The sequence below is a fragment of the Epinephelus fuscoguttatus genome, linkage group LG21 (assembly GCF_011397635.1).
Source record: "Epinephelus fuscoguttatus linkage group LG21, E.fuscoguttatus.final_Chr_v1".
NCBI lineage: Eukaryota > Metazoa > Chordata > Actinopteri > Perciformes > Serranidae > Epinephelus > Epinephelus fuscoguttatus.
Window position 1 is genome coordinate 34,705,223 of NC_064772.1, and position 20,098 is coordinate 34,725,320.

A 20,098-nucleotide genomic window follows, 5' to 3' on the forward strand; every position below is an offset into this window, starting at 1 on the left:
TGTAAGCGGAAGTTATGGGTTCTTGAGGCAAATGTGTTCCTCATGAGGAGAGGCATCTCTGTGCAAAGTTTCATGTCTCTACCACATACGGGGCATGAGATATGCCCATTCAAAGTTTGACATTTCAATGGGTTGCTATAGCGCCCCCCTTTGGCCAATTGATGTAATATTGCTTCATTGGCATCCTCCCATGACCCTCTACCACTGTGCCAAATTTCACATGGATTGACCAAGTCAGTGAGGAGAAAAACATGGAAGAGAGACACAGACAGACACAGTCAGAGTTTTCGTCATTATATAGTAAGATGATAAGATAAAATCTGGGGATGTGCACGTCCATCTGTTGACAGAGTTGTTGAGCACAATATAACATTACCATCCACTCTGTTTGTGTCAGTGGTCATTTTTTTGGTGAGCTGCCTGCGGCTATCCAGTCAACAGCTCTGCAGCCCTGCCATTCCAGGGCCCAGATGTGTGAACCATATGTATTATGCAAGGAGCTAAACAAATAAATGCAAGAAGCATATATAAAATCACAAATCTTTACACTTATTTTCTACAACTGATTCTGTAGGAAAAATAACAAAAAAGCAGGAAGTGAGAACAGCACATCCTGTTCATATTTGAGTCCAGGGGCTGGATGCATACAAATCTGTGTAGATTCATGACTAAAAATGTGTGTATGCCTCAAAACAGAAATGCCCACACACATTCTTAAAAACAGATTAAGAAACTGTGGCACTGACTCTCAGTTCCAATCCCACAGTGAGCCATAAAGGGATGTAAAGATGCCTTTAAATGTACGTTCACATATCGATACTAGACCTGTCAATAGGAATTACTGCAAAGGGAGTGCGGTTTCAGTGGCTGTCATGACGCACGGCTGTGGTTATTTGTAGCGTCCATATCATTAATTCATCATGTTTCTGCAAACCATGATTGCAGTACAATCTTAATCATCATGATTATCAAGGAGGATTGATCAGTGATTCAATCCTCTGACCTTTTGATTGACACCTCACTTGAGCCAATAGAAGCTTCCATGTCCTCTTCATAGCACATAATAGCCAGTGCGAGCCTGTGTTGAAAGGAAGGGCCTCCCTTCATGGGTTACGGATCTAATTAATAGCAAGTAGCTGTATTTGGTGTAATGACTATTGAGTTTTGCAGTCAAGGACACTTCCATTCAAACTTATATGACTCAATGACAGAAGCACTTGCAGAGTGTTTCCTGCCAAATGAGATCATGTACGCACATGTACAAATAATGGAGCAAGAACAGCTTTCAGTTTACTCCACATATGATTTGGATCGGCATTTCAGGTAAACTGAATTTCACAGGAATGACATCACATTACTTACACAAGTGAAGTTACACATCAAATGTACTTATCTTAACCAGAACCGTGATCTTTTTTTGAAAACCCGAACAAGTAGCTTTGATAGCTAAATCTAAAGTAGTTCCCAAAATCTATTTTTCCTGTGAACATGGAAGCTTTTGTTTTGACAGGACATTGTAGCATGCTATAAGCAGAAAATTGACACGCCATCCCTGAGCATTCCAAACTGATGGCAGAGGGGTGCCTAGAGTGTCACATTTGGAAGGGCAGGGCTGAGTTGGGAGTGAGAACGCATTGTGTGCTCATACGAAACATTTACAAAAGGTGGACCATCTAAAAATGAGCCATACACACACAGCTTTATACATCTGAGGCAAAGACTGTGTATGCTTTATTCGCCTCTCTGCTTAACAGAGCTTTAGCCTTGAACCATATGCGTTTGGGTTAGGGGAAATATTTTCCTTTTCTGCCTGACTTGCCAAATCTAACTGTTCACAGAACAAGCCCTGAGCAAGACTCTTATCTGAAGTCACGCAAAAACAATAATACCTATAATCTGTACATTTATTTAATGTATATACTCAGATACTGTACTGACTACATTCCCCTCTACAAGTAAGTAGACATTACACTTTAAAGACGTGCATTTCACCTACTCTCTTTACATTACTCCTTTGTTGTTTACTGGCAACATATTTTAAGGGTTCTACGTCACATTCAGAGCATCAATATAGCAGCAAAACACTATTTGCTATGTATAGTGGAGTTATGGCATCCTGAGCAGGGAATTAAGTCACGCTACGTCTTTCTGTTGCTGTAATGTGCATACTAATGCATGTGTTTATCCCACAGGCAAACTCATGGGCATCCCTTGCACTGTGCTCATATGGCAGTTAGCAGTATCAGGATGACATTGTAGCGGAAGTGTAGCACCCACCTTCCAGTTCCCCATTGGTAAACACTGTTAGCTCTGTCAGCACTGTTGCTGGGGTTAAACGTTGTTTATGGAGTTAGCAATGTTAGCTGCTAGCCGCCTGCTGAGCCACCACTCCATTTTGTATGGAGCCCATTTAAAGGTCCAGTGTGTAGGATTTAGGGGGATATATTAGAAGAAATGGAATATACTATGATACGTATGCTTTCTTTAGCGTATAATCACCTGAAAAAAGATTGTTTTCCTTACCTTAGAACAGGGGTCTTCAACGTTTCTCAGGCAGAGAACCTCATAGCCTATAGCTGCCTGTAGCTGCTAAGTCAGCAGCAGTTGTAGCATAGCTAGTGTCAAAACAATCTATTGTGGCTCACTAGAATGTCCAGAAACTTGGAATAATTATACACCTAAATAGCTGTCTCAATTATACGTAAATGTTTGCTAACTAATTCACCTGGCAATCACAGATAAGTGCTGCAGAATGATTTAGCATGAGCTAGCTCCTGTTATTGCAGACTTCATGGATAACAGTTAGCCTTTCAGTAATTGTGTGTACTGTGAATAAAATGTTTTTGTTTTGTTTATTTATTAAAGGCTATTATGTTGGATGCACATTAATATACATTTTCAGGTATTAAATAAACAACAACAAAACAAAATAACTTAAATGATCAGTTTGGACGACCCCCTAAAGTAACTCTGAGGACCCCCACAGGTGTAGTGATGGCCAAATGAAGCCTCATGAAGCATTTTCTTTATTTTCTGAGCCCACTAGATGGCGCTCATGGTTTAAAGAGAGAGGCTCAAAGAATGACAATTCAGTGTGTTTTCAACCTTTTGTTGAGCAAAAAGTGCCATCTAGTGGGCTCAGAAAATAAAGAAAATGCTTCATGAGGCTTCATTTGGCCATCACTACACACGGGTCACAGACCCCATGATGGCCTTCATCTCTACATAGGGAGCAGGTCCTTGTTTATGGAGATCGCCATGTTCACCACCATGTGTCTACAGTAGCCCAGCCTGGACAAACCAAACACTAGCTCTAGATATGGCCATTCATGTGTTCACATTGGCTTCTATTCAGTGTTTTCACCAGTTTAAATTACTGGGTCTGTTTGATTTGGAGAGGAAGAGACCTCTGTGGATAATTCAGCTCCAGGTAAAAACCTCCTGAACATCTGGATCTTATGTTAGCAAAAAAAAAAAAAGGTCAGCGCACATTAGCATGTGGTCGCCAAACCACCCGTTCCTTGCATGCTATACAGTGTTGGAGAAACTGATTTGTAATGTGAAACTGCTTTCGTCAGTGTTTTTACCACTTTTAATAACCTGGTTGGTTTGTTTATGAGAGGAAGAGACCTCTGTGGTTAATGCGGCTTCCAGTAAAAACCTCCTGAACAATAAACACTGAGGGAAATCCAACAGTGAGAAATTTCAGCTGGTGGCAATCTGTAATCCTCACTGTTAGATGCCATTAAATCCCCCTAAATCTTAAACACTAAAGAAAAAAACAAACACACTGGTTAAGGTCAGGAAAAGATTATTAATATGTGTACTCCACCATTTTGCGGTAAAGCATGGCTGGACCGATGCAGCATCCATTGTAGCTTTTGAAAGTCGTGCCTCCTTTTTCCATTTTCTCCGGCCATGGCCATGAGCTTTTAGAGACAGAGTTGGAACTTCTCAATAATGACTACAAAATCAGGTTTATCTTTGAAACTACTCAGTGATTACGATTAAAAAGTGATAGTCGAGGTTTGAGGAGCTTTTGTGCTTGCTGTCCTGCGTCTCCCTGTCTCTCTCTGTCTCTCGCCTGCATAGCTGTGACTTGACTGCGAGCCAAGGAAGCCTCAACAACAGGTGTCCTATCTCCGAGGCTGTCTCTGCTCGTTCTGCACACGTGGGCTGAATTGTGTTATCGACCTTGGGTGTGTGTGTGCAGCGTCCACACATACTGGAGTCTGCATTATTTCAGCTAACTGAGAGTCCGCAGCCAGGATTTCATCATTCTTTTCTCTGTAACTTGCTCATCTAACACTTAGCCCGCATGGCATTCTGGTGTTCCAGCCTAAGAAAGCACAGCACAGATTTCCATCTTCCTCAACAATAGCGCTGATTGTCTCAGAGAGAGAAAGAATAAACATGACGGAGCGAGCGTGCCTGCACTCACTGGGTGATTTTGGATTTGCTGGAGTGAAGATAATCAGCGTTCATTCCTCCCATCTCCTCTTCCACACAGAGAGCTAGAGGATGGGAAATTGGGAGGCAACAGGTAGACACTCTTATTATTTGCCTCGCTGTCAAACGCATTAACCATGGCTGAGAAAACAATGCAGCTCCAGTCTCGGAGCAGAACAGGAAGCAGTGATTTAGTCACACACTCATTTGCAGTAACAGAAAGCCATGCTCAGCATCACGTCGCGCTGCTCTGCAACAGAACTGATTAGAGTGGAATGAGTCGGGAGCGACACAGAGAGATGGCTGCTGCAACGGTCATTACCTCTCTTGTTGATCTTTCAAACCTTATTCTGCTTTCAGGCTCAGAAAACTAAAACAGACTTTATGTTGAAAATGGTTCAGTTGATTATGTGTAATGTGAATGGTCACACATAGCCATGAACCCACAGAAAATTATCATTGAACTTTGCAGTTGCCTTCAGCTCTACAGAGCATTTTAGCATCTTTCAGCTCATTGTTTTGATTTTGTGCCATAACTTTACTGTTATGGTTGAGTCTCTCTGCTCCCATCAGCCTTGTCTCCAACGGCAGCTGTTATGAGTCAACACGTCTCATTCCCAGGTGGTCAAATACCAGTGGTTTGTCACACCCCCTCAGCGTCTCTTACTGACGCACAAGGTGCCCTTTAGCATCTGTAGGTTACGCACAGGTCTCTCCTGGATGAAGCACATTGTAACACGTGGTTAATATTGTCAACGGTTGTGTTCAGCTCTAGGCAACAAAACTACTTGGCTAGGTTTTGAAAAAAAATAGTAGCAATGGGGCTGTTGCAAATGGAAAATGCCAGGGCCAGATTTTGTTCCGAGTCTGACCCTGATGGTACAAGTAAAAGTGGTCGTCACTCTGACCATCCTGGTACCTTGATTGGAATGGGAATGTTCATTCTGCTGTCTCTGTTTCTGTGGTTCACAGCTTTTTCTGATGTCCCCAAGTCTCCAAAGACAAAAGAAGAAAAACAATTGATGCAGCTTTGACATCGAGCCACATGATAACATGACAGAAAAGGTTGGGGAAATCCAGATAATTTTAGGTGGGGGGCACAAACTAGACTACTAAATGGAAACAATACATTTTTAAATTAACGTTTAAATTAAACTTTGCAGGAATTATATTTATATTATTGCAGAAATGTGTCGGTGAAGATTCTCAGTCACCCAGGTCATGGTAATCATAAGTGCCATATCGTAGGCAACTGGACTTGCTTGAGTTTCTTGAAGACGTTTCGCCTCTCATCTAAAAAGCCTCTTCAGGTGCGGACACACCAAACCGACATCAAAGAACTAGTGGCGACGAAAGCCAACTGTTGCGTCGTCTACATCGCCTCACGTCGCCCTGTGTCAGTTGCATTTGAACACACTACACGGACTACATCCGACGGCCAAGTAGCACGTACATTCTGTGCCTGCGTGAGAGAGAGTGGAGTGAGAGAGTGGTACATCCTGTCAGTCGAGGGGTTTCCTATCTGTGCAGCCGAGCACCGCAGCACCTCCACGGACTATTACATCCAGACGGTCCCGGTGTTTCCTCCGCAGGCTCCACTTCACTCAGCTTCCCGATAAACCCGCTGCTTCTTCCCACTTTAACCTGAATAACAAACCAGGGCTCGGTGCTCCGGTTGGATCCAAATGGAGAGCCAGGGCTAGCTGGGAAGCTAGCAGAGGCTAACTGGCTGTGCTTCCCTCTGGTCATGCTGTGGCTAACGCTCCGCTAGCCGCTCCCAGCTAGCTCCGGTTTGTTATTCAGGTTAAAGTGGGAAGAAGCAGTGGGTCTGTGGGCAGCTGAGTGAAGTGGAGCCTGAGGAGGAAGCCCCGGTTAGCCCCGGTTTCACTACAGGCAGATTCACTCACTACAGGGGTGAGGGAATAAAACTGATCTCTCTCACCGACTAGCTCCGCCACTGATTCAACATGCTCAATCGGCCGAAAAGCCGCTGACGCCGATGCTGAAATGCCGACAGTATGGGACACACCTCAAAAACTAGGCCGACAGACGCTCACTGACGGCCCGACTTTGGTCGACGACCGACTGTCTGCTTGGTGTGTCAGGGCCTTTAAGTTCTAACTGATGAAAGCTTCTTGGTTGAGAGGCAAAATATCTTTAAGAAACTCAAGCAAGTCCAGTTGCCAGCAATATAGCACATATAGTCTTCTTTCTTAACTACTCACAGTGAATGAAATTTTGAGCTGGGGTGCCCAGACGTTTGCATGCCACTGTAGGTGCATATGATCCTACTATTTTCCAGTGTCAACACTGAAATTCTGATGGACAAGCCTCCTTGTTTATGACATTTTCATCAACATCTGGCTATTATGTGCAATTAGAAAGCTCACCAGCAGTAGCCCAAAGCCTCATATTAAATAGATGCAATGTTTGGGCATTTACAGCACTGTCAATTTTCATATATTGCTATATTGATTATAATTATTGCTAGTAATGATCGATACTCTCCAACTCTGTATAGCAAACAAGAAATCTCACATTATAAGTAACACTCACTACAGTCTCACAGTGAAAGGAAGAACAATACCAACAATGTTCTTTACTGTTAATCAGTAAATAGCCTGGTGCTCAGCTCTGTCCAGTAAACCTCTTAGTGTTCTGTGCAGTTATCAGTCTTAAGCAGAAGAAGAAGCAGTTGTACACTCTGATAGTGGAGCGCTCTCATCAGTTAGAGGTACAGACACTTCAAAACAACTGCTACTAAACAGCCTTATGAACTCATCCATATCCAAGGCAATGGTTCTCTTGTACCCCAAGGTCACTGTTCATGGTGGTGTGCATGTGATTTGTTCTTATTCTTATTTTATTAATTTCAATGCAAGCAGCTGTGCTTGCAAGTAGGGCCATGGCAGTTGTGTGCAATCTGAACAGTCCATAGAAGACCTCACTTAATGGCTCCAGGAAAACTATGCACTCAAGCAACATCCAGCCACCTACTTCCTCTCCCAGATCTGTCCAGTATTAATACATGGCCTTTTTTACAGTTTGAAAAACTAGTACCTGATGTTTTTTCATGAGCGGTATCATGGCATCGAGAATACTCAAGCCAAATGTACTCTTTGTACTCGGAGGCTTTAAAGGCTCTCATTCTACCCAGTCTGTGCTGAGTGTGAGGGAAGGTATTCAGGATCGGGTGTGCATGGCTCGCAGCTTTTGTTTGAGAAATGTCTGGAAGCATAAAAAGTTTCAAAAGGAGTCTGTGGAAAGTAATCCTAATGGTCAAGGCTGAACTTGTCAAGGAGTAGCTCGTTGTTAAGCAGTGACTGTTTTGAAATAACACACTCTAGCTCCAAATAGACACCGCCCCTGCTGTCACAACTGTTAGGATAAGAATAAAAACTGTTAGTATTACTTTCACACAGTGAGAGTGCACATCATGTTATTCTCTGCACTTTCAGAGCCAAAATTGCCATAAAATAAATTCAAAAATGACCATTTGTTAGGAAAGCCAGTCAAAAAGCATCAGATGGGACAGCAAGGTCCAAGAGGATGAAACACGCCTCCCTGATGGTTATACAATCAACCAATCAATCAATTTATTTTTTCCTTGAAATCATAGAAAACACAAGTCCATTGAAATGTAATCCAGTCAACGCCTTCAATTTGTGCAGACGCATTGCAGCGCCTGGTGTAATCAACCAGTACTGACAGTAAGATTACATTAGAGATGAAGGAGACACCCCAGTCGTGTTAGCATCAGATAAGAGGGACCACCATGCGCCCTGACAGCTTCAGCATCAGGTGAGGGAGAGCCCAGAGTGTCCCCTACAGCTCCACAGTGGATATGACACTTTATCTAACTATATAATGACGAAAACTGTCTGTGTGTGTGTGTTCCACGTTTTTCTCCTCACTGACTTGGTCAATCCATGTGAAATTTGGCACAGTGGTAGAGGGTCATGGGAGGATGCCAATGAAGCAATATTACATCAATTGGCCAAAGGGGGGCGCTATAGCAACTGATTGAAATGTCAAACTTTGAATGGGCATATCTCATGCCCCGTATGTCGTAGAGACATGAAACTTTGCACAGAGATGCCTCTCCTCATGAGGAACACATTTTTTAAAGATATTTTTTGGGGCTTTTTAGCCTTTAATGGATAGGACAGACCAGTGTGATAGGGGGAGAGCGAGAGGGAGTAACATGCAGCAAAGGGCCACAGGCTGGAGCCGAACCTGGGCCGCCGCGGGAAACAGCCCCGCACATGGGGCGCCCGCTCTACCACCAAGCCACCGACGCCCCATGAGGAACACATTTGCCTCAAGAACCCATAACTTCCGCTTATATAGATTTTCCGCCATTTTGAATGTTTTGAAAAACACTTCAAATGGATCTCTTCCTAGGAAGTTTGAGCGATCTGCATGAAACTGGGTGAACATAATCTAGGGAGCAATATCTAAAGTTCCCTCTTGGCAAAAGTTGGAAAACTTCCTAAAACTGAGCTTCTATAAGGCAATGAATATTGTGGAGGGCGTGGCTCATCACATAAAGGTGTATAACATCTCAAGGGTTTCACCCATCACCACGCAACTTTGTAGGCATATGACCACACATAATCTGAGGGGACCCCTCCATTATTGACCCCATCAAACAAAATGGGGGCGCTAGAGAGCTCATTTCTTATCTAGGCCTAACCGCCATATGGATTTTTACTAAACTTGGAAGATATGTAGAACAGGACGCCTCAAGGTGTAGCCTAAAGTGCAGATGTGTAACAACCTCATACTACTAAAAACTGCACAGTGCACAATGCCATCACTTTAATTTAGTGATTAAAATGGAGTAATTCATTCACTTTATTCACTGGGCAAATGTAAAATCATGTGGAACAACAAATTATATAACGTGGTATGAATATGACTGCATTTTAAATAATTTGTTTCATATCTGTATTTGCACCTAAAGGTCCACGGGTGCTGGTCTGGCCCTTTGAGTTTTGCTCAACACGTAATAGTCCCTCACTGTATTCAGGCTGACCCTGACCTTCACTGGTGCTTTAATTGACTTCCACTGTTATGTTCTGTCTTGAATATCTCCCTTTAATTGCTAAACTACCTTGAGGCAAAAAAGCAAATTTTTTATTACGCCCATATTCAATTTAAGCAACTTAAAATTATACCTTTTGTACTTTTATTGCTGAATTATTGTAGAACAACCACCTGGTTAAACTAAGCTTTATTCATGTCACAAAACTGTGCAGAAATGGAGACTTATACCTTAAGGGAACAGTTTTATTGGCTATAGTGCTATTTAATTAGAGTACTGGAGATATTAGCCATTGAGATGTTCAGCTTTCTCTTGAATAATACAGAGCATATCACCATGCAGAAGGAAGCGTGCATCAACAGCTAGCTTACCTACAAGCACCACTGAGCTTGTCCAGTAGATAGAAAATAGGTCCTGCATAAAAATGCTCACAACAAGGTCTGTGGATTATCTTGAGTCCCCAGGGCATGATTTCTGGAAAGAGACATTGCTGTTAAGTTTTTTCATATGTATTTTTGGCACTGTGAGCACCACAAGCTGAGTGCCATCTGGCTCCATTTCATTGGAGAGAAGGCAGACATCTCTATGACAGATATCTTGTATTTGTGGTGTGTTCTCGCATCAAAACAAACAATTTACATTCATAAATAGCACAACAGGTAAGAGAAAAAAATGCATTTTTGATTTTGGGTGAACTGTCCCTTCAAATTGAAAGCTAGCTAGTTAATGCTAACTACATGGCTTTAATGTATGGCTGGGTTTAGGGACCAAAGAAAAAACAACTTGATTAAGGTGACAAAATGATTGTGGTCATGGTTCAAGAAATATAACCAGGACAGCAATTAAATAATTTTAATTTTAATTTATATTTTAATTTTATTTATGCATGAATGTTTTGGACAGATACCTTTCCTCAGTGTTCAAACTGGCAACAGTGTTAGATTTGTCTGCCCAGAAAGTTAATGCATCATAATCATAATAATTGGAATGTTGTCTTGGTCAGGATTTTTGCTTCTCTTTTTTAATAGAGCACATTTGTTAATTTTTAATTATTTTCAGGTTTAAAATGAACAAGTGTTGATTGCTGTAGTTTTGTCATGTGCTAGAATCCCTAACTTCTACATGATACCTTGAAAAATACCAGTATTCAATACCATTTTCTACACCACAGAGAAAAACTGACATTGATGGCATACAAATTCATGTTTTTTATTAAAAGACAGATATAACAGGGCTATAACATGACAACAACTTTTTTTCTTGGTTTGTACCTGAACTATACATGACAAGACACTAAGAAAGTGCAGCTGGTACTGGTACATGAATGACTAATGACTAAACTCTTTTACATATTCAGAATCAATATTTATCAATAAAACAAAATTTCTGACAGTACAGTTGATAAGAAAGTCTAAGTTGTGGCTTTTATGTTTTTCTAATCCCTAGTGTTCAAAAATGGATTTTGGCAGCTTTAAGAATGACAGTATGGAAACTACACTGCTCATTTTCACGTGTCATGTTATTTTAATTTTTTAAAACTCATCTAAAAACCCATTGTTATTCCTTGACTTTCAACTCTGCATGAGACTCTGCTTCTGTTTTAGTGTTTTATGGTTTGTTTTATTTATTGTTTTATTGTTTTTAAATTGTTTTAAAAACAATAAACAATTATTTTAGTATTTATTTCCTGTTAATTATTTTATGTCCCTGTGTTGCTTTGTCTATTTATGTACAGCACTTTGTTTCAGCCGTGGCTGTTTTAAAGGGCTATATAAATAAAGTTGAGTTGAGTTTAATAACTTTATTTTTTCTGAACTTAACTGGCATCCAACTGAGGGAGAGGAGAAGTTAAAATATGTGTTGTAGCATTCTGCACTAGTCGAAATAAAGCTACAGAAGATTTACTGAGGCATGTTAACAGTGCATTACACTAGTCAAGGCGCGAGAATTCAAAAGCATGAATAAGCCTTTCTAGGTCAGAAAATGACACAACTGATTTCATTTTGATAATATATGTATATATATATATATATATATATATATATAGTTTGGGTGGAAGCAGCAGGATTTGATGAGATTATTGAGATGTTGTTCAAAGTTCATTTGAGAATCAGAAGGGATGCCGTTATTTCTCACTGTATATTTTATATTAGTTGCCAGAGGACCAATAAAAGGTTGTAATTTGCTTGTTAGGTGATCAGAGCCAGCTATTACTATTTCTGTGTTGTCTGAGTTTAGCTGCAGAAAATTACAAGTCATCAGTTTCTTAAAAGCAGTGAAGAAGTCCGTTAAAGCACTCAGACAGCTAACATTATCTGGCTTATAGGAAAGGTAGATTTGGGTGTCATCAGCCTAACAGTGGTTGAATACCCCATTGAAATGACTGACAGTGCTTCCTAATGGATGCATATAAAGTGAACACTAAACAGGACCAAGAGTAGATCCCTGTGGCATCCCACACATAAGTGGAGCTAAAGACGAACATGTTGATTGGCACAGGTCCAAAAATAAAGCCCAAAACTGAATTTGAGGAACACTAAATACAATTCATTCATTTAGTCTTCTCTCAAGTTTTGTTTTAAATCAGTGACATTTTAAATTGACATTCTTAATCCAGTCTTATCTGCAGATAATAACACTATCACTGCTGCTCTGTGTGGTCATCTGTGTAGTTCACGAACAATCAGAGGGCAGACAAAGTGTCAAACAGAAACCTGATACAGATGAGCATTGATTAAACAGTCCAGTGCAGACCTCCAACACATTGATGCTGTCTTCCAAGATCTATTTATAATGAGAAATGTTTCAATACTTTAATGTCAGAGGACTCTTTGTAAAGATAATGACACTGATCTAAGGATAAAAAAATCATACATGTATGGATAGTACACTTTTAACATATTTTACAAGTTTTCATAACTGAAAGTTTTGTTTCAGATACAAAACTGAAATCTTGGTAAGTCACAAATTTTGTCATATTGGTCCAAAGGGGTCTACTGCATGTCATCCTACACTTTACGCTCTTAAAAAACAGAACACTCTTATCTATGATGATATGTCTGACATCTTAGCCTCCAGTTTTTAGTCAGATTTGATCAAGATGGGTGTTCAGACAGTGCTTCCATGATTACAACAAAATGCTCTAAGTGTTCCTGTTACAATAGCGGTGTAACTGTTCCACAGACATCTTTTAAAACAACTGGGGCTGTTACGATATAAGTGGCCAAAATCAACTTCTCATCCATTCTGAAACACATGATTATTCGCTTGGGGAGACTGAATGATTGAACACAAAATGACTTACTGAATGAAATTTGCACAACCTCGCTGTTGCAGCGGTGGACACCTAAGAACAGTGTGGTTTGACTGGGTACCCATTTAATCATATCTGTCAAGACAAAGGCACTATTCCCTGCTTATCAAACGTGCTGACTGCTCACATGCACATGTTCACAATTCCAAGGTCAGTTATTGTGGCAGGTTATGTGTGTCGCCTGTAGTGTGCATACAAAGTCAATGAGGCTTTATCTGGTTGCCTTGCTGTTCATCCATGGAGACTTATGGCTTAGATGACACAGGAGGGAGCAGCTCTGTAGGGCACAGTAGTGCTTTGAGCTAAATGCTAATGTAGCCATGTTTCCATTCCCACAATGACAATGCTAACATGCTAATGTTTATTGGGTATAATATGCTTCTGCTTTCTAATTTAGCACACTGGTATGCTTATGTTTGCCAGTTAGCACTTAAACTCATTAGTTTTGCAGATCCTAAGGATTGGACAAATTTAAATTTTGACCTGCTGAATGGTGCCTGAGGAAAGGTCAGGCGATCAATAAAGTTAGTGATACTGGTCCTGTGGGGACCCTGACTGCACAAAGTTAAAGTAGGTGTAGCTTCAGCTGGAGCAGCTGAGTAACCATGTCCACCATACCGACACCTTAGTCCACAATCAGCATTTTTCCACCTTGGCCCACAAGCAGAAGACCTGATAAAAAGCTATTAGGTATTACATTGAAAGAATGGTGGTTAAGGTTGGGTTTACCACATTTGATTTTTGAGAAACTGGTACATCTGACACATGATACAGGGTGTTAAACCATATTTGCAACAGCTGTTGACAGCTGTAAGACGCCATTTTGCCTTTCTTACCTCTACCTGTCCTGACATGCAGCCATGATGATAACACTCAGCAGTCAGATACATCTGTGGCTCTCCTCTTTCACCATTTATAGATATAAGCTTCACCAACTACACCTGACCATTTACTTAAGTATTAACACAAGTTATTAATGTACTAGTATCATGAGTATGCTGGGTTTATACCATGCCCATGATCAAAGCATAATCCTTTATCAGTCTTTAATGGGTTAAAGAGACTGGTTGCCATGGACACAAACCAAGTACAGCAGTGGTTGAAAAATAATTGATCGCTGATTATAAAGTCAAAAAGCTTACAGAAACATATGAAACCATTGTTGTCATGTTGTTTCAGAGCGATTCAGGATTCTGATGCACGTGCTGTTTTGTCAAAACTGATGCCAGACATCTTAATCATCCCAACAGCAGCACGAGACACGAGAGTAACTCAACTGCGACATCTGGTCAGTGGCTTTCAAAATAATTTTTGCACTCCAATGTGTCAGGTATGAACTGTAAAGCTCTCAGTACAGCGGGTAATAAAGTAGCCCACTAACTGCACAAAATAATGTAAAATGACTGGATAACCTACCTAAAACTGCGACAGCCTGTGCAGCAGCTGTCAGAAGATAGGGTCAACTTTTGCATTTCTGCTAACAGTTAAAAGAATTATAGGCATATGGCCAATTGTCACTGTGTTCTACTCATGTTTACCTGTTTACATACGCAAGATTGGATGTCTAAACGTAAAGACAAAAATACGACTAGTAGTAGAAGAATCTGGCTGTATTTGGAAGTCTGACATTCTACGTGAGAAGTACATTTTCTCAACAAAATAAAACAAAAACGGATAATTTGTGTCTTGGAAAATTATAGCCATTTTCTGGGGCAGTCGCTCGAAAAACAGAACAATCCCAAGATGACCCTTACCCAGGCAACCCTGGGTAAGGGTAATGGTAAGGTTACGTCTTATTACTTATGGTAATGCTAAGTTAGCGATTAGCTATGAAGTAGGGAACTGCCCATTGGTTTGACATCCCATTGTTCCGACCATATTAAACTCATTGTTCCGAAGTCCGTTCCGAAATCATCATGATGCCCTGTGGTTAAGGTCTGGTTAGGTTTAGGCACAAAAACCACTTGGTTAGGGTCAGGAAAAGATCATGGTGTGGGTTAAAATGAAAAAGAAAGTGACAAACACAAAAGCCGTGAGCCTGCTCCACCTCAAGCCGGTCGTGGCGCACTATACGCCCGCCGCGAGCCGTTCAGCACCGCGGACAGTCGGACTAATGGGATGTCGAACTAATGACATGGACCCTATGAAGTATTACATCAAAAGAGAGGCAGTTGAGGTTAGGGTTCGTGTAATAGTAAGAGTTACATCTCATTACCCATAAAGTGAATCACGTCTTTGTGTATTATGTGCTACATTTGGTCACATGCATTGTATCAGGATTCAGGTAACCTTCACAATGGTGGGTTTGTGTTGCACTAGTGGTGGATGCAGTTTGTAGGTGTGTGTCGTGTACATTAGGTATGGAAGTGGAGATTAGTAGCAAGTAAAAGTTGCATTCAGCAATTACAAATGGGCAAAAATGAACAAACAAATCTTTTTGAACGACTCCTTTTAGTGTCCGGTATGTACCAGGTTAGCCTGCTGAACGTCCGAGAGCTCAGGAATCCCAAACATGTCGTAACGTAGTGCAGCATGGGTTGTGAATGAAGAAGCATGGACCGAATAAACATGACTCGAATGGAGACCTCCGCCAGCCCAGGCCAACGGTGCATTTAGGTGGTCCTCAGTGATCATCCTTTCGACTTTGGTGTGTTGATGAGCTTTAAATTGTAATGAGGAAACAACATAGACACTAGAAAGAACATGTACTTTCTGCAACATTGCACTGAGCTTACATAGCCTACATAGAAATGGGAAACGTATCAACTTAGAGGAACTGATGCTGTGAAAGGAATCAATTCTCCCATCACCTTTACAGTAGACAGAAGCACACCTGGCTCTAGAGAAATCAGGGAAAAGGTATTTTTTAGGTTTTTCAACATGGATTGAAGAATCTTTGCCACAGAGCCATTTTCACTCGATTTAGTACAGCTTGAGCACTGTATAATTTTATCTCCTTTTCACCAACCTCACCCTATTGAACTCTCTACTGACTGTCAGATGCAACTTGGCTTTTAGTCACCAGTCTCTCTGGGAAGAAATGCATTAATTTTAACCAACACTAGTGTCTGGGCTGACAGAATATCATGCTCCAGTTCTGTCACATGTGCATCATGGCCATCTGTAGAATCGTTTTACGCCTTAAGAAAGACTCCAAACTCTAAACTTACTGACTTATCTTTATTTGGATCCTAAATCACTTTGTACGTTGTAATAAATGCATTCAGTTGGTAGCAAAGAAGTCATGTAAGTAAAATATAGACAGAGGAGTGCAATAGGTCTCATTTTGTGTTGTTGACGTGACGCACACAGTGTCGACAAGGGTCAAAAAGTCTTGCGGAGGAGGCAGTCAGTTAAGTCAATTCGCCCACACCCCCATTACATGATTTATGGTGAATTAAAAGTCCTTTAAACTTTAAAACACCATGTTATTGCCTAAAGCATTGTTCTGAAATGAGCATATTTTGTCTCTTTTTCAAGGTCTTTCTGGGATTTCTTGGAAGTGTCAAGAGGCCTCGGAGGTTTAGCCTGTCAGTAATATCAGGATGATCAAATTCTGTCCACAGACATCCTTGTTATTTTGTTCTTTTTGTAATAATGAAATGCCTGTAAACATCCACCTGTCCTCATCTGCATTTGGCTCTGTGTTTTTCTGCAGACACAACAGAATGTCAGAGCTATCAGTGGATTCGGAGGAGAGGGAGGCATTCAGGAAACTTGTCAGAACTACAGAAGTGTTCAACAGTGAATAAGGATTCCAAACATCAAAGGATTTAGGGAACTCTACCCCCTCCAAAATGGGAACCAGGGTACCAATAATAGTCTGTACTAACTGACTCCACATGTAAACAGCACAGAAACACCATAGTAAAACCACTCCTGGCAGCTATAACTGCACACCTGACCAGAAGCAAGTGGCCACAAGGGGAGAGGTGGAAGAGGAACTTTGCCTCTACTGTGCTTCATCGGACCATTAGCTGCCCACCTGTCCTCACACCCAGAGCTGTTTAGTGATTTCCAGCCAAGCCAGCACCATGGGACGGCAATGAAGCATCCTGACAACTACTGGTTGGATTGACAAGACATTTTTATTTTTAAGACAGTTTTATTCAGACCCCTTATCATTTAGTTCAGTCAGTAGGTTGACATTTCCAGGTTTACTGTAACATTTCTCCATAACTATTGAATAAAGCTGCCCGAAATTTGGTCCACATACTCATGTCTTCCATAGGATGAATGGACTCATCATCCAGCCCCAACACTAGATTAAAACTTCAGTTCAACTTAAATTCTTTGGTTTTTGTACAAAGATCTACAAATCTAATGACAATCCCATCATCCTCAGCTGCACCCTGTGTTGGTAATGAGCCACTGCTAGCATGCAAAGATGGTAAACATTATCTTAATGACGAAAACTCTGTGTGTGTGTGTGTTCCACGTTTTTCTCCTCACTGACTTGGTCAATCCATGTGAAATTTGGCACAGTGGTAGAGGGTCATGGGAGGATGCCAATGAAGCAATATTACATCAATTGGCCAAAGGGGGGCGCTATAGCAACTGATTGAAATGTCAAACTTTGAATGGGCATATCTCATGCCCCGTATGTCGTAGAGACATGAAACTTTGCACAGAGATGCCTCTCCTCATGAGGAACACATTTGCCTCAAGAACCCTTAACTTCCGCTTATATAGATTTTCCGCCATTTTGAATGTTTTGAAAAACACTTCAAATGGATCTCTTCCTAGGAAGTTTGAGCGATCTGCATGAAACTGGGTGAACATAATCTAGGGAGCAATATCTAAAGTTCCCTCTTGGCAAAAGTTGGAAAACTTACTAAAACTGAGCTTCTATAAGGCAATGAATATTGCGGAGGGCGTGGCTCATCACATAAAGGTGTAGAACATCTCAAGGGTTTCACCCATCACCACGCAACTTTGTAGGCATATGACCACACATAATCTGAGGGGACCCCTCCATTATTGACCCCACTTTAGACAAGTACCCAGCAGTCTAAATTTATTCTTTCATTATCCATAACCACTGTTAAGGGTCGCAGGGGGGCTGGAGCCTATCCCAGCAAACAGTGGGCGAGAGGCGGGGTTCATCCTGGACAGATTGCCATATGATCACAGGGCTGTCATATAGAGACAGACAACCATTCACGCTTACATTCACACCTATAGGCAATTTGGAGTCACCAGTTAACCTAACTGGCGGAAAACTGGGAGAAAACCCACACTGAAACAAGGAGAACATCCACACAGAAAGGCCACAGTCAGTCAGTGGGCTTGAATCCAGAACCCCCTTGCTGTGAGGCAACAGCGCTAACTACTATACCACTGTGCCGCCCCCAAGTGCCTAAATGAAGTCTATAATTGTAGGTGTTTTTTTCTGGCAATGACTGAATTCAAACATGTCACTGAAGGCTGAAAACAGCCTGCATGGTCGGTGCTTAGTGCTTTGAAATTTGCCTTTTGTTTGGCTGTTAGGTCAGGAGAAGCAATTGCTCCTAGAAGTGGTTATCTAAATAAAAGGAAACAGCAGCTTTAGTGACAGGATACAACCTTTAATGTGTGTATAGGAAAACTTAAGGTGTGTCAGCTAATACTGCTTGTTAGTCAGAGCCTGTAAATTGTCATGATGTACCAACTCTTTGGCTTTCTAGTGAGTAAACCCTCACATGTCCATTCCTCATTCAACAGTCTCCTTATTCCACAACAATAAGTCAATGACTTTATTTGTTTTCTGTTTAAACAAATGACTAAGGACATTGTGTGACCTCCACTTCCTGTCCATGGTGTTGAAATACGCACCAAATGGATAAATAAAATTACTGCAGTCTTGCATTCAGTAGTTTGCCTTTGTCCTTTACATGTGTAACTCTTGAATTCAAAAGTGATGACTCATGGCAAAGGCATCATGACGATGATCTGATCTAATCTATAGACAGGTACACATCCAAGGAGCTTGTCTGACAAGGTAGTCATCCAGTCATGACAATGCTGGTCCCAGTGTGTCCTTGCACTCCCATTAACGCTACACAAACACTTGTGATTCAGCCATATTTAGTATTGTGTATTTAAAGCTGAAACATCAACTGAGCACAGAGTCTTTATCGTCCAAGTTAGGTCACAAGTCATTTATTTTCTGTCAAGTCAAGTTGCAAGTCATCAAAACAATGACTCAAGTCAACTTGAGTCCAAGTCCCAGTTCAGTTCACATCTCTGTTAATTCTGTGCTGATTAACTCGACCTGTCATCATCTGTATTTTCTATTTTCCAAGTGCGGCTCAGGAGACCAGAGCGGGAAGTGGAGGGTGGTCTACCACCACAACAAGACTGCTGGGAGTTTAGATCAGTCCCTCAGCCACAAGCATCAAGTGTGTGTCAAGTTCCTCACTCCAGTGTAAATTGTTGCTCTTTATTTAGGTTTAGTTGCACAGGGAGAGAGAGAAGAAGGCTGTAGAGAGCTGAAGAGAAGTGACCATTATCCAGTCCTATTTACTTCAGAGTTCAGGGCACAACCACATTCACACAATCAAGTATCAGCTTCTCTCCATCTGGGGCCCAAACAAAGGAGCCTCCGCAATTCTTCATCAAAATGAGTACGGATTCCATTTCCCCAAGGGAAAACAACACAATGAAGAGTCAGGAGGGTTAATGATACTTTTGAATAACTCTCCATGTGGGCCATTTGGGGTTGAATTTTCAGAAAGAGAGAGGGGGAAAAGAAAGAGACAGAGAGGACGAGAGAGAGGAGCATGCTTCATGACAACGATCCCTTTTGAATACAACCAGGCATTGCTGCTTTAGCTTTTAAAAATGAATTAAGCAAAAGCACAATTAGAGGGCATTGTCATGCAAATGCTTTGAGATGTATTGTTCTCTGTCAGAACACATGTTAAATCTAATTAAAGTGAACTCAGGGTTGTCTGCTCTGTTGTTTTTGGAGGGAAGTAAGAAGAGCACGAGGGACACACAAGAGACATATACTTGTCTACATGAACAAACTAAATAATAGCCTCTTGTCACTGTTTTTGGTACACTTTCAATAAATATGATTTATTTATTCAGATGAGACAAATTATCATGGAAAAAAGACAGATTATGAGGAACAGAGTCCAAAACTGGTTGTAGTTTGCCTCCTGAGGTGGTTAAAATACTATGGCTGTGAATAATGATAGGCCCGTTTCCACTGAAGAAGTTCCTGGTACTATTTGGGGGGCAGGAACTACTACAGGAACGTCCTCTCGCTCGGCCCTCTCAACCGCCGTGTCTCCACTGAGAGA

The 20,098-nt window shown here is 41.3% G+C and overlaps 1 long non-coding RNA gene across 1 annotated transcript; it reads left to right on the forward strand.

The window, feature by feature from the left end:
• The first annotated feature begins 4,254 nt into the window (after positions 1-4,254).
• Positions 4,255-19,628, forward strand: LOC125882031 (uncharacterized). The gene is made up of 4 exons (XR_007448287.1): positions 4,255-4,543; positions 13,989-14,097; positions 16,290-16,339; positions 16,468-19,628. It is a non-coding gene; the product is annotated as an uncharacterized LOC125882031 (long non-coding RNA).
• The last annotated feature ends 470 nt before the right edge of the window (positions 19,629-20,098 follow it).